The following is a 15643-nucleotide window of genomic DNA, read 5'->3' as shown; positions in this document are numbered from 1 at the left end:
TTAAAGGGCAGAACACAGGGACCTGTTCATTAATTAATTAGTTTCATGTAATAGTCAAAACTCTGAAGCTTCCTAGTGTTAAAGCTTTTCCCTCCCCCAGGGCTTCAGCCTTGGTGTGGGAGGGGTGCTGTGCTCAGCTGCTTGCCTGGTTTTCTCACCTTGCCTCTTGCCTTTAACTTCCAGTGTTCCAGCTAGGGTTTCCTCTCCCACAGAAAAGAGGTGGAGTTCTTAGCTTCTCCTGGCCACATCACATATTAAGTGCTGGCTCTTTTTCTTGGAGCATATTTCTGGGCTCTGTGGAGATCCCTCATTCCCTGGGGGTGTCTCACCTGCAGTTCCTTAATGAGACAAACGTTTCCTGTCCTCTAAGATCCTAGTTGTGGTGGCCCACCCCATATAGAGCCTTAATATTAATTTCTACAGCTTCTTCATATGTTTCTTTTGGTCAAAGTCACTGAGATATCTCCCTGCTGGCCCTTTCTCACACCTGGCCTACATCTGTCTGTAAAATCATTCGTTTTTCTTCTGCCGTAACAAACTCTGGGCACACAAGACAATCCAAATAGAGCCACCACCATCCTGCCCTCAGAGCAGCAATGCATCACAGCCTCTTGCCTTTAGTCATTTCCAAGCATGGGTCTAGCACGAGTCTTGGTGTCCTGTAAAGCCAGAGATCACCTGTCAGTCCCAAAGGCTCTACTAGAAACCCTTGTCCCTCTGCTTGAGGATGACGATATCCCTCAGTCTTCCCTGTGGAGGATGGTGGGACTCACAGCACATCAGCAACTCTCTTTAAAAAATCCTCTCCCTATTCTCCAGCATTCCAGCCTCTTCAAATTCAATACTTCTTAAGCCTTGTTTTGGTTCTCTGTTGTTGCATAACAAGTTACCTTAAACTTTAGCAACTTCAGACAATGATGCTGTCACAGTGTCTATGGCTGAGGAATCTAAGAGCAGCTTAGCTGGGAGGTTCTGGATCAGGGTATCTCCAGAGGTTGTGGTCAAGCTGTCTGGAGCTATAATCCCCTGAAGGTTCCAGTGTTCACTTGGGGAGGATTTGCTTCCAACAGGAGCTTACATTGCTGTCAAGTTTGTTATTGTTTTTTAACCAACTCTTGGATGAAAGTCACCGCTAGTAGATTCCTGAGGAAAAGCAATGTTTCTGAAATCTTGCATCTTCCAAAGTGTTTGTCTCTTGTCTTATACTTGAAGTGCAGTTTGACCATGTTGCTCTTCTTCCTTCTAGCATTGTAGAATTTAGGGAATTCTTATTTTCCTGGCAGACTAAAGGATTCTTCATTTATATGTGAAGACTAGTGACTTCACTAGAGTGTTATCCTTGTGCTGACTGTTCGGGACCGTTTTGCCCAGGGATGTGGTTACTTTTTGTCTTTATTTTCCTTTCTTTTGAGGGGGTCTTTGCCCCAAGATGTAGATTCAATATTCTTTTATTTCAGGAACAATTTCTTGACTCATATCATTAAATGTTTGCTCTATCTTATTATTATGGTTTTCTTTTTCAGGGATTCCTTTTACATGTATGTTGGATTTATTTTTGTCTGTGATATACCCTACAATTTCTCTCTAATTCTTTTTGATTCTTTATCAATATCCATTTGCTTAGCTTGTATTTATCATTTCAATTCTTGCTACTTTCTTGTGCTTTCAGTACTCTCTCTTCCCTTGTATTATTTCAAATTTCTCCTTCATTTTTATGTTGCTTTTACTTTTTTTGTTGTAACATTTGGTTGAGCCCTGGAAACTTACAATGCATTTCTTGCTCTTATCTTACCAACCTCACCTTGACACCCTGTATTTCTGCACTACATAATTGCTTTAAAAAGGTGATTGCAATTCATTACATTTTAAAAATTCACGGTGAAATGTTTGGTCACAATTTTCCACTCCTTTTATGGCAATATGTTTTTAGTATGTGATTCTCTATGTGTAATTGATTTTCTCTCTTTCTCTCTCGTAGCATCTTTATATAGATCCTGTGCTGGTCCAGTTTTTCTTTTGTATCACTGAACAAAGTGAGTTTTTCTTGGTCTAGCTAAGGGAGATAGAAAATGTGGGTTTTGTTGTTTGTTCTTTTTTTTTCTCCCCCTCACAATGAAAGACTTTACTTCTCTGTTTGTTTTCACAGATATAGACTACTTTCTACACATATGTCTTTTCTATATAGTTCCTCATTTAGCCTCACTTTTTCTGCTTTTTGGAACCAAACCACTTCCATAGATGCTTCTACCTGAAACTATTGCATCATGTCTACAATATAAAAAGGCATGGCCCCTAGCCTTAGTGAAAGCTATGTTTGTTAGTTCTTTTTGAAATCTGATTTTGGAACCATTCTTTTTTTTTTTTTTTGCGGTACACAGGCCTCTCACTGTTGTGGCCTCTCCTGTTGTGGAGCATAGGCTCCGGATGTGCAGGCTCAACGGCCATGGCTCACGGGCCTAGCCGCTCCGTGGCATGTGGGATCTTCCCGGACCGGGGCATGAACCCTTGTCTCCTGCATCAGCAGACAGACTCTCAACCACTGAGCCACCAGGGAAGCCCTACTGTGGTATTCTTGTCAAAATTACATAATCTGAAATTTGGGAGGGTTCAAGATAGCAGTGTAGGAATATCCTAAACTAATTTTTCCCATGAACCCAACAAATCTACAACTATATATGGAATAATTCCTTAAGAAAGGGACCTGAAAACTGGATGAACAGAGCCTCTACAACAAAGGGTAAAAGGACAGTACACTTGGCTCAACAGGGAATATGTCCAAGAAAACTGTTGAACTGTAGGAAACAGAAAACCTGCTCATAAAGGGCTCCCAAACCATGCACTCGACATGAAAACCAGTGCAAAAATACCAGATCGAAAAGCTCACTTACTAATGGAGAGGCCATTAGTGGAGTGGAGAGGGTACCCACTTACTAATCTTAAAGCATCTGAAGCATTTGCCAGAGAGGCAGGAACCAGTTTGGATGCTCCACAGAGACTAAGACACTGGCAGGAGCTTTTTTTTTTTTTTCATCTCAGGCTACCTGTCTAATGCTGGCACTGGTGGTTGCCATTTTTGAATTCTCCTGACCTGTTACCACCAGTGGGCACACCCTGCTGAGAGCCACACCTACCCCTGTACCTCAGCTAGTCCTTAAAGCCAGGCCAGGGCTAGCCCTGCCCACGAGTGTGCTGTAGCAGTGTGGCTCTGCCACAACAAGAAGGTGTACAAAGCCCACACAGGGGCATCTCTTGAGCACGTGGCTCTCTTGGCAAAGAAAGACTATGTCTAAGCCCCACAGGACGTCTCCTCAGTAAGGCCACTCCTTCTAGACTGGGAGAGATAGCTAATTTACCTATTACATAGAAACACAGAGAATTAGGCAAAATGAGGAAAAAGAGGAGTATGTTCCAATCAAAAGGATGAGACAGGGCTTCTCTGGTGGCGCAGTGGTTGAGAGTCCGCCTGCCGATGCAGGGGACACGGGCTTATGCCCCAGATCCCACATGCCGCGGAGCGGCTAGGCCCGTGAGCCATGGCCGCTGAGCCTGCGCGTCCGGAGCCTGTGCTCTGCAACGGGAGAGGCCACAACAGTGAGAGGCCCACGTACCGCAAAAAAAAAAAAAGGATGAGACAAACTTCAAAAAAAGATCTAAATGAGATGGAAATAAGCTATATTTGATAATGAGCTCAAAGTTATGGTCATAAAGATGCTTACTGAACTCAGGGGAAGATAGGAGGAACACAGTGAGAACTTCAACAAAGAGAGAGAAAATATAAGAAAGTACCAAACAGAAGTTATAACTGAACTGAAAAATAAACTGGAGGGTTCAACAGTAGACTGGATGAGGTAGAAGAATGAATCAGTGAGCTGGAAGACAAAACAATGACACTCACCCAGGTAGGGCAGCAAAATGAAAAAAGAATTTTAAAAAGTGAAGATACCTTAAGGGACCTTTGGGACAACATCAAGAAGATGAATATTGATATTTGCATTATAGGAAACCCAGAAGGAGAAGAGAGAGAGAAAGGGCCCAAAAATTTATTTGAAGAAATGGTGGCTGAAACACTTCCCTAATCTGGAGAAGGAAACAGACAACCAGGCCTAGGAAATCCAGAGAGTTTCAAATAAGGGAAATACAAAGGAACTCATACCAAAAGACACATTACAATTAAAATGGTAAAAATTAAGGGTAAAGAGAGAATTCTAAAAGCAGCAGGAGAAAAACAACTTGTTTCATACAAGGGAATTCCATAAGGCTATCAGCAGACTTTTCAGCACAAACTTTACAGGACAGAAGGGAGAATGGCATGACATTCAAAGTGCTGAAAGGAGAAAACTCCCATCCAGGAATTCTCTACCTAGCAACATTATCATTCAGAATGGAAGGAAAGATTAAGAGTTTCCCAGATAGGGGCTTCCCTGGTGGTGCAGTGGTTGAGGGCCTGCTTGCCGATGCAGGGGACTCAGGTTCATGCCCCGGTCCGGGAGGATCCCACGTGCCGCGGAGTGGCTAGGCCCGTGAGCCATGGCCACTGAGCCTGCACGTCCGGAGCCTGTGCTCCACAATGGGAGAGGCCATAACAGTGAGAGGCCTGCGTACCGCAAAAAAAAAAAAAAAGAGTTTCCCAGATAAACAAAAGCTAAAGGAGTTCATCACCACTAAATGAACCCTATAAGAAATATTAAAGAGACTTATTTAGGCTGACAAGAAATGGCATTAATTAATAATAAGAAAACATGCAAAAATAAAATTCTCACTGGAAAAGGTAAATATAAAATAAAGGTAGTGGATCAATCACATAAAAAAAAAAAGAATGAGGGTTAAAAGACAAAAGTAGGAAAATTAACTAAATTTGCAATAATTAGTTAAGGGATGCATAAAATAAAATGATGTAAAATGTGTCATCAAAAGTATTAAGTGTGTTGGGATTTGGAAGGCCATTTTTCTTTCAGTAATAAACCATTATCTTGTCACAGTGGAAAAAAAAAGTATTAAGTGTGTGTTGGGGGGGTGGATAAAGAGATAAAGCTTTAGAATGTGTTCAAATTGCGGTTGCTAGCAACTTAAAAAGGCACCTACTTAGAATTTTATATGTGAACCTCACAGTAATAGCAAGGAAAAAAGAGTAAATACACAAAAGAAATGACAAATGAATCTAAGCATAACACCAAAGAAAACTACCAAACACAAGGAAAGAGAGAAAGAGGAGAAGAAAGGAAGTTAGAGGAACTACACAAACATACAGAAAACAATGAACAAAATGGCAATAAGTACATGCCTATCAATAATTATTTTAAATGTAAATAGACTAAATTTGCCAATCAAAAGGCACAGAGTGCTTGAATGGATATAAAAAAAGATTCACCTATATGTTGCCTACAAGAGGCTCACTTCAGAAGAAAGGACAGACACATACTAAAAGTAAAGGAATGGAATAAGATAATCCATGCAAATGGAAATGAAAAGAAAGCTGCAGTAGCTATATTCATATCAGACAAAATAGACTTTAAAACAAAGACTGTGATATAAGATAAAGAAGGGCATTGCATAATGCTAAAGGCGTCAATCCAGCAAGAAGATACAACGTTTGTAAATGTATATGCATCCAACAGAGGAGTAACAAGATATATAAAGCAAATATTAATGGACTTAAAGAGAGAAATTGAAAGAAATACAGTAACAGTAGGGGACTTTCACACTGCACTTACATCGATGGATAGATCATCTAGACAGAAAAAGAAATAAGGAAACACTTTCCTTAAATGACCCATTAGACCAGATTGACTTAATAGATATATATATTGAACATTCCATTCAAAAGCAGCAGAATTAACGTTTTTTTTCAAGAGCACATGGAACATTCTCCAGGATGGATTACATGTTAGGTCACAAAATAAGTTTCAGTAAGTTCAAGAAGAATGAAACCATATCAAGCAGCTTCTCCAATCATAATAGTATGAAACTAGAAATCAATCACAAGAAAGAAAAATGAGAAAAAATCCCCCAAAACCTGGAGATTAAACAACATGCTATTGAACAACCAATGGGTCATCAAAGAAATCAAAGGAGAAATAAAAAATACCTAGAGATAAATGAAAACAGAAATAGAATGTATCAAAATCTGTGGGATACAGCAAAAATGCTTCTAAGAAGGAAGTTTATAGCAATATAGGCCTACATCAGGAAACAAGAAAAATCCCCAATAAATGAGCTAACTTTACACCTAAAAGGAACTAGAAAAGGAGGAACAAATAAAGCCCAAAATTAGTAAAGGGAAGGAAATAATAAATATCAGAGAAATATATTAGAGACAAAAACAATAGAAAAGATCAATGAGGGCTTCCCTGGTGGCGCAGTGGTTGAGAGTCCGCCTGCCAATGCAGGGGATGCGGGTTCGTGCCCCGGTCCGGGAAGATCCCACATGCCACGGAGCGGCTGGGCCTGTGAGCCATGGCCGCTGAGCCTGCGCTTCCGGAGCCTGTGCTCTGCAACAGTGAGAGGCCACAACAGTGAGAGGCCTGCGTACCGCAAAAAAAATAAATAAATAAAGATCAATGAAACTAAGAACTGTTCTTTGAAACAATAAAATCGAAAAATTTTAGGTAGACTAACCAAGGAAAAAAGAGAGAACTCAAATAAATAAGATCAGAAATGAAAGAGAAGTTACAGGTGATACCACAGAAATACAAAGGATCATGGGACTACCACTAAAAATTATACGCCAACAAATTGGACAACCTAAAAGAAATGGATAAATTCCTAGAAACATACAATCTTTCAAGACTAAGTCATAAAGAAATAGAAAATCTGAATAGACTGATTAGTAGTAAGGAGATTGAAACTATTAAAAAAAAACCCAGGACCAGACAGCTCCACTGGTGAATTCTACAGAACATTCAAAGAAGATTTAATACCTATGCTTTTCAAGCTCTTACAAAAAATTATAGAGGTGAGAAACCTTCAAAACATCTTTTACAAAGCCAGCATTATCTTGATACAAAAACCAGACAAGGACACCACAAAAAAAGAGAAAATTACAGGCCAATATCCTTGATGAACATAGATGCAAAAATTCTCAACAAAACCGTTAGCAAGATTAATTCAACAATAAATTAAAAGGATGATACACCATGATCAAGAGGGATTTATTCTAGGAATACAAGGATTGTCCAATATCTGCAAATTAATTAGCATGGTACATCACATTAACAAAATGAAGGGTAAAATTCATATTATTTCAATGCGTACAGAAAAAAATTGACAAAATTCAAAATATATTTATGATAAAAACTCTAAACAAAGTGGGTAGAGAGAGAGCATACCTCAACATAATAAAGGCCATATATGATAAACTTGTAGCTAACATCATACTCAACAGTGAAAATCTGAAATCTTTTCCTCTAAGATTAGGAACAAGACAGATATGCCTCTTTTGCCACTTTTATTCAACATAGTACTGGAAATTCTAGCCACATATTTAGGCAAGAAAAAGAAATAAAAGATATCCAAAGCAGAAAGGGAGAAGTAAAACTGTCACTATTTGCAGATGACATAATGCTATATATAGAAAACCCTAAAAACTCCACCAAAAAAATTCTAGAACTAATAAATTAATTCAGTAAATTTGCAGGATACTAAATCAATATACATAGATCTGTGGTGTTTCTATTCACTAATAAAGAAATAGCAGAAATACAAAATTAAGAAAGCAATTCCATTTATAGTTGCATCAAAAAGAATAAAATTCCTAGTAATAAATTTAACCAAGAAGGTGAAATACCTATACACTGAAAATTATAAGACACTGATGAAAGAAATTGAGGAGGACACAAATATATGGAAAAATGTTCTGTACTCATGGATTGAAAGAATTAATATTGTAAAAATGTCCATACTACCCAAAGCAATCTACAGATTCATTGCAATCCCTATCAAAATACCAATGACATATTTCACAGAACTAGAACAAATAATTCGAAAATTTGAATGGAACAACCAAACATCCCAAATAGCTAAAACAATACTGAGAAAGAAGAACAAAGATAGAGGTATCACACTTCCTGATTTCAAGCTATACTACAAAGCTATAGTAATCAAACCAGTGTGATACTGGCCCAAAATAGGCACAGATCAATAAAACAGAATTGAGAGCTCAGAAATGAACCTACATATATATGGACAATTAACTTATGGTAAGGAGCAAAGAACATACAATGGAGAAAAATATTATCTTCAATAAATGGTGTTGGTAAAACTGGATAGCCACATGCAAAAGAATGAAATTATCAATAGATCACTGTCTTACACCATACACAAAAGTTAAATAAAATGGATTGGAAACTTGAATATAAGACATGAAACCATAAAATTCCTAGAAGAAAACATAGGCAGTAACATCATTGACATCTGTCTAGGCAATGTTTTTTTTCCATTTTTTTTAACAGCTTTATTGGAGTATAATTGCTTTACAATGTTGTGTTAGTTTCTGCTGTTCAACAAAGTGAATCAGCTATACATATACATATATCCCCATATCCCCTCCCTCTTGCGTCTCCCTCCCTCCCACCCTCCCTATCCCACCCCTCTAGGTGGTCACAAAGCACCAAGCTGATCTCCCTGTGCCATGTGGCTGCTTCCCACTAGCTATGTTTTATGCATCTGACTCTAAAGGCAAGGGAAACAAAAGCAAAAATAAGTAGGATTACATCAAATTAAAACACTTCTGCACAGTGAAGGAAACCATCATCAAAACTAAAAGGCAGCCTATTAAATGGGATAAGATAATTGTAAATTATATATCCAAAGAGGGATTACTATCCAAAATATATAAAGTAACCATACAAGTCAATAAAAATACAAATAACTCAGTTAAAAATGGGGAGAGGATCTGGATAGACATTATTCCCAAAAAGACATACTGATGGCCAACAGGCACATGAAAAGTTGTTCAGCATCCCTAACTATTTGGAAAATGCAAATAAAAACCGCAATGATATATTACCTAACACCTGTTAGAATGTCTATTATCAAAAAGACAAGAAATAACAAATGTTGTAGAAGATGTGGAGAAAATGGAACTCTTGTACACTGTTGGTGGGACTGTTAATTGGTACAGCCAGTATAAAAAACAGTATAGAGATTCCTCAAAAAGTTAACAATAGAACTGCCATCTGACCCACCTGTTCCACTTCTGGATTTTTATCCAAAAAATACAAAAACACTAAATGAAAGATACATTCACCCATATGTTCATTGCAGCATTTTTTACAATAGCTAAGATATGGAAACAACCTAAATGTCCATCTGTGCATGAGTGGATAAAGAAGATGTGGTATATTCACAATGGAATACTACTCAGCCATAAAAAGGAGTGAAATTCTGTCATTTGTAACAACATGGGTGGACTTGAAGGTATTAATCTAAGTGAAATCAATCAAACAGAGAAAAACAAATACCACATAATCTCAATCATATGTGGAATCTAAAATAAAAACCTAACAAAATAAATCCAAAACAAACTTGTAGATACAGAGATCAGATTAGTGGTTACCAAAGAGGAAGACAGGGTTGGAGGTAGGTGAAATGACTGAAGAAAGTCAACTATATAGTGGTGGATGGTAACTGGACTTGCTGTGGTGATCACTTTGTGGTGTATACACATCATGTTATAATGCTGTACACCCGGAACTTATATAATAATAAAAAAACTGAATCTAATCATAAGGAAATATCAGACAAACTCAAACTAAAAGGAATTCCACAAGATTATTTCTTTGTACTCTTCAAAATATTAAGTTCAAGTACCTAGGAATAAACCTACCTAAGGAGGCAAAAGACCTGTACTAAGGAAACTATAAGACACTGATGAAAGAAATCAAATGTGACACAAACAGATGGAGAGATATACCATGTTCTTGGGTTGGAAGAATCAATACTGTCAAAAAGATTATGCTACCCAAAGTAATCTACAGAGTCAATGCAATCCTTATCTAATTACCAAAACCATTTTTCACAGAATTAGAACAAAAAATTCTACAATTAGTATGGAAACACAAAAGACCCCAAAGAGCCAAAGCAATCTTGAGAAAGAAAAGTGGAGCTGGAGGAACCAGTCTTCCTGACTTCAGACTATACTACAAAGCTACAGTAATCAAAACAGTATGGTACTGGCACAAAAACAGAAATATAGATCAATGGAACAGGATAGAAAGTCCAGAGATAAACCCACATAATTATGGTCACCTAATCTATGACAAAGGAAGCAAGAATATACAATGGAGAAAAGACAGTCTCTTCAGTAAGTTGTGCTGAGAAAACTGGAGAGCTACATGTTAAAGAATGAAATTAGAACATTCTCTAACACTGTACACAAAAATAAACTTAAAATGTATTAAAGACCTAAATGTAAGACCAGACACCATAAAACTCTTATAGGAAAACATAGGCAGAACATTCTCTGACAAAAATCGCAGCAAGATCTTTTTTGATCCACTTCCTAGAGTAATGAAAACAGAAACAAAAATAAACAAATGGGACCTAATTAAACTTAAAAGCCTTTGCACAGCAAAGGAAACCATAAACAAAACGAAAAGACAACCCTCAGAATGGGAGAAAATACTTGCAAATGAAACAACCAACAAGGGATTAATCTCCAAAATATATAATGCAAACAGCTCATGCAGCTCAATATCAAAAAACAAACAACCCAATCAAAAAATGGGTGGAAGATCTAAATAGACATTTCTCCAAAGAAGACATACAGATGGCCAAAAAGCACATGAAAAGATGCTCAATATCACTAATTATCAGAGAAATGCAAATCTAAACTACAATAAGGTATCAGCTCACCTGAGTCAGAATGGCCATCATCAAAAAGTCTACAAACAGTACGTGCTGGAGAGAGTGTGGAGAAAAGGGAACCCTCCTACACTGTTGGTGGGAATGTAAGTTGGTACAACCACTATGGAGAACAGTATGGAGGTTCCTTAAAAAACTAAAAACAGAGCTACCATATGATCCGGCAATCCCATTCCTAAGTGTATACCTGGAGAAAACCATAATTCTAAAAGATACATGCACCCCAATGTTCGTTGCAGCACTATTTACAGCAGCCAAGACATGGAAGCAACCTAAATGTCCATCGACAGAGGAACGGCTAAGGAAGATGTGGTACATATATACAATGGAATATTACTCAGCTATGAAAAATAATGAAATAATGCCATTTGCTGTAATGTGGATGGACCTAGAGATTGTCTTAGTGAAGTAAGTAAGTCAGACAGAGAAAGACAAATATCGTATGATATCGCTTATATGTGAAATCTAAAAAAATGGTACAAATGAACTTATTTACAAAACAGAAATAGAGCCACAGATGTAGAAAACAAACATGATTACCAAGGTGGGGAGAGGGGAGAGGGATAAATTTGGAGATTGGGACTGACATATACACACTACTATAAATAAAATAGATAACTAATAAAAACCTACTGTATAGCATATGGAACTCAACTCAATACACTGTAATGACCCATATGGGAAAAGAATCTAAAAAAGGGTGGATATATGTATATGTAAAACTGATTCACTTTGCTGTACAGCAGAAACTAACAAAACATTGTAAATCAACCATTCTCTAATAAAAATGAATTTAAAAAACCCTAAAGGATGAGTTATTGTTCCAGATGAAAGGAATCTAAAGTTACATGAAAACTATATACAGTGAATAATCCTGACTTGAATGCCGAACTAGGAAATAAGGAAATTAATAAGACAATTGATGAAATTTGATTATGGACTATATATTAGATAGCAGCATTGCACAATGTTCAGTTCTCAGAGTTTTAAATTGTTAGATGATATGCAAGAGAATATCCCTGTTTTTAGGAAATACACATTGAAATGTTTAGGAGTAATGGGGCGTGATGTCAACTGTCATGCATACACACAACACACACACACACACACAGACAAAATCATCTATTTGCAAAGACATGTATGTATACAAATGTGTGTGTATGATTATTGGCTAAATATCCTGAGTTATCTCCTACACATATCTGTAGTTCTAAGAGATGAACAAAAAGCAAAATAAGCACATTCTTGTGATACGTGCTGATAGTTGTGCATATTTGAGAGGTGGTGGCTTTTGAAGGAGGACATAGTTCAGTGCATGCACTGTGACACTAGACCTAATTACCCTGTGGTTGGCATTCATGGAGCCTCCAAATGTCTATTTTGTATGTAATGATATAGCCATTCTTACTGTGGGATGGGGGAGGGGGGTCATCTGGCATGAGAAGTCATGTTCACTCTGTATTGTTTACTGATACTTTTCTTCTACATAATATTTTAGCCCTTTATGTCAAGTACCATGTCTTATGTCTTATACTCTGGTTTATTGTGTACTGTGTTTCTTAGTTGAGTAGTTCAAAACCATAAGATGATGATTAGGAATCATAAACTCATACTGAGTTTCTCCCCCAAATTTCCTGCGTTAGGGTGAATGTTTAAAGGAAAAACTTATTATTTTCCATTAAACAAATGTTAAATAAATATATTTCCCACAGAAACCCTATTACTTGCCTTTGAGTCTAGAATAATAGGCATAGCTAAGAGCTGACTTAATTAATAATACTTTTCACCTGATATTATTGTGATGATTCAATTATTTAATACATTTAAAGTACTTACAAGAGTTCCTCGCAGAGAATCCGTGCTCAATAAATATAAACTAGTTTTATTACTTTTCTGTCTATACATTAATTTAGAGGATGGGAGGGAGGAAGGGAGAAATAGAGGGAGAGAGGAAGGACAAAAGAGGAGAGGGGAAATAAGGGAGGAGGAGGAGAGGGGAGGAAGCATCTGAGAGTGGGGGAGAGATGCAGAAGGAGAGAGACAGGTACTCTAGGACTGCAGATAGAGGCCAAGGTGTTATTGATTGGGCAAGTAAGAGAAATCAGAGTTGTGAATGGAAAGCTCAAGGTTGAAAGAATATCAAGGAAAGAAGTGAGTCAAATACCAGGTAAACCGTAAAAAATCTAGGAGAGGTTAGAGTTCAGGAAACAGAAAACAGGTGGGAATTGAAGTAGGATGAAATAGGAAGAGGAGAATTGATTTAAGTCACCAAGGCAGATAACAAAGAATAGCTTCATTTATTTTGGAATTTACACCTACTCCTTGGGTGGGCCCAAGCCAATCAGCAGGTGAGGGCCTGAAGGCTTTGGACCCGCTCAGAAAAAAATACCTTCAGGGAGTAAGAAGGAGGAGATTGGAGAGAAATGACGTTTCTGTTTCTGTAACTGGTCAGTTAGATAACAGCTTGTTTTTCTCACTAGCTAGATGTGGTAAATATGGACAAAAGGATATATACGTTAACGGCAAGCAGGAAGTCTGTTTTCTAGTGGTTCTAGTTGTTCATTTTCACAATTTGACCTGTTTGGGCTTTCTGTAATAAGATGGACGGATTAGAACCACACTCCTCCTAGTTTATTGTTTGTAGTTTTCAAAGTTTAACTTTTTTTGGTAAGAACTTACAAATGTTAAATTAAGGGTTCTGGTTTTATGAAGTAAAGGAAGTCTTCTCAAATTATTGCATGAAGTGAAGGGAGCCTTCCTACCTTGTTCCAACTTTGTGTACTAACAAGAGAAATAAATACACATCATTATTCACTGTGTGGGTCTCTGTACATCTCCATCAGATTCTTCAGAGTAGTGGGGAGGGGGCTGTGGCCAAAACCTCAGATACCTGGCTCCCTCTAGTTCCTCTGAGTAAAATCTCTGGGAGTGAGTTGTGAAGAGCAAGTAGCAGAGGCCATGGAAGTAAACAATAAATGAGTGCCCCTGTGGCTAGTGCACTCTGAAGCTTAAGAACCACTGATCTGGACTAATTGTCTCATGAATATAATCCTTGTTGATGGATAATTAGGTATCACTCAAAGAATTAGAAACAGTGGCTTTGTGCATTTAAAATCAGTATCTCTCCTCTGTTGTTTGAAATAGTTGGAATGCACCTCAATTTATGAGTTTTATTATCCACATAAATTGTGACGACCTATAGAGGTTTTTGGTTTGGGTTTTGTTCAATTAATGTGATTGCAAGTGTTGTTGTATGAACATTTTTTGCACAGGTGTTATTCTGGGGGCATAGGTCCAGGAAGAAAGTTGTGGTCACAGGGTTTGTGCATATAAAAGTTAATGCAAATTGTCTCCCCAAGGCAGTTGTACCAACTTACTTGATAGCAGTATAAGTCCTCAATGCTTCCCATCCTCTTCAATATTTGGTACGCTCAGAATTTTTAGTTTCCAATTTAGTGGATGTGAAAGTGTATTTCATCATAGATTTAACTTGCATTTCCTGGTTACTAGTGAGCATTTTCTCATATATTTACACATTTATATTTTCATATACTTCAGTCTCTAATTTTGTTCTGTGAAATGTTTCCTCATGTCTTTTACTCACTTTGTCTTTTGGTTTATTGGATACTTTAAAAATATTCGGTTATATAGCTTACAAATATCTTCTCGGACTTTGAGTTTGTGGCTTAAGTTTTTAACTTTCATATTTTTGATAAAAAAGTTCTTTATCTAGTTAAGTGTATCAATATTTTTCTTTTAGCTTACTATTTATTATATCCTAAGAAATCTTTGCCTCTTAGATCGTACAGATATCTTCTAAAAATTGGAAACTTCCGACATTCTCATTAAATGACATCCATCTCCATCTGGAATTAATTCTGTGTGCAATGTGAGGTTGGACTCCAGATTATTTTTTCCATTGTGAATTAATTACCTGTTCTTTGAATGTTTCAGTTAAATATATTTTAAGAGTATTACAGTCATTCAGGTTTTCTGAGTCATTTTTGTTGTTTTATTTTTCTAAGAATTTGCTGATCTCACTTGTTTTCAAACTTCACCATTATAAAATTGTTCATAACATTCCTTTATTTTTAGTGTCTGCTCTATATAAAATTGTGTGCTCTCTTTATTTTTAAGATCATTTATTTCTGTTTCCTTTTGTTTTATATCAGTTAATCTTCCCAGAAGTTTGTCAATTTCATTTGTCCTTTCAAAGGACAACCTTTTAAATTTAAAATATTATTTTCTATTATATATTTTTCTATTTTAGTTATTTTTTTATTTTATATTTAATATTTCTTTTTTCTACTTTCTCTCAATTTTTGGAATACTTAGCTCATGGATACGTAACCTTTTTGTTTTTCTATGATAAACATTTAAGGCTATAATTTCTCTCCAAGTACTTCTTCATCTATACCCAACAAGTTCTTACAGTGCTTTTCATTACTGTTCAGTTCCATATGTTTTCTAATTTTATTTTGATATCTTCTTTAGAAGTATTATAAATAAACAGAAGTACGAGTTTTAATTTATCTTCTTGTCATTTATTTCTAAATTTTGTTGTGTGATCAGAGAATGTGGTCTCTATTATTCAGGTAGTTTGAAATTTATTGAGTTCTATTTATGGCCTGGTATTTGACTAATTTTTTTAAAAATTCCATATGTGCTTGTAAAGAATGCTTATCTCTATATTTGGTATGCACTGTAATTTATGGCCATTAGACCAAACTTGTTATGTATATGGTATAGCTTCTTACATTCTTTTATTTTGTGCTATCTTTAT

At 36.6% G+C, this 15643-nt stretch overlaps 1 protein-coding gene across 7 annotated transcripts in view; it reads left to right on the top strand.

Moving 5' to 3' along the window:
- BANK1 (B cell scaffold protein with ankyrin repeats 1) overlaps positions 1-15643 on the top strand; it is a 322904-nt gene that overhangs the window by 36648 nt on the left and 270613 nt on the right. The window lies entirely within an intron of this gene.

This window comes from Mesoplodon mirus, assembly GCF_964341445.2.
Source record: "Mesoplodon mirus genome assembly, chromosome: 2".
NCBI classification, from domain to species: Eukaryota; Metazoa; Chordata; class Mammalia; order Artiodactyla; family Ziphiidae; genus Mesoplodon; species Mesoplodon mirus.
The sequence above is the reverse complement of the archived record's forward strand: the minus strand, read 5'-3'. Positions and strand labels throughout refer to the sequence as shown.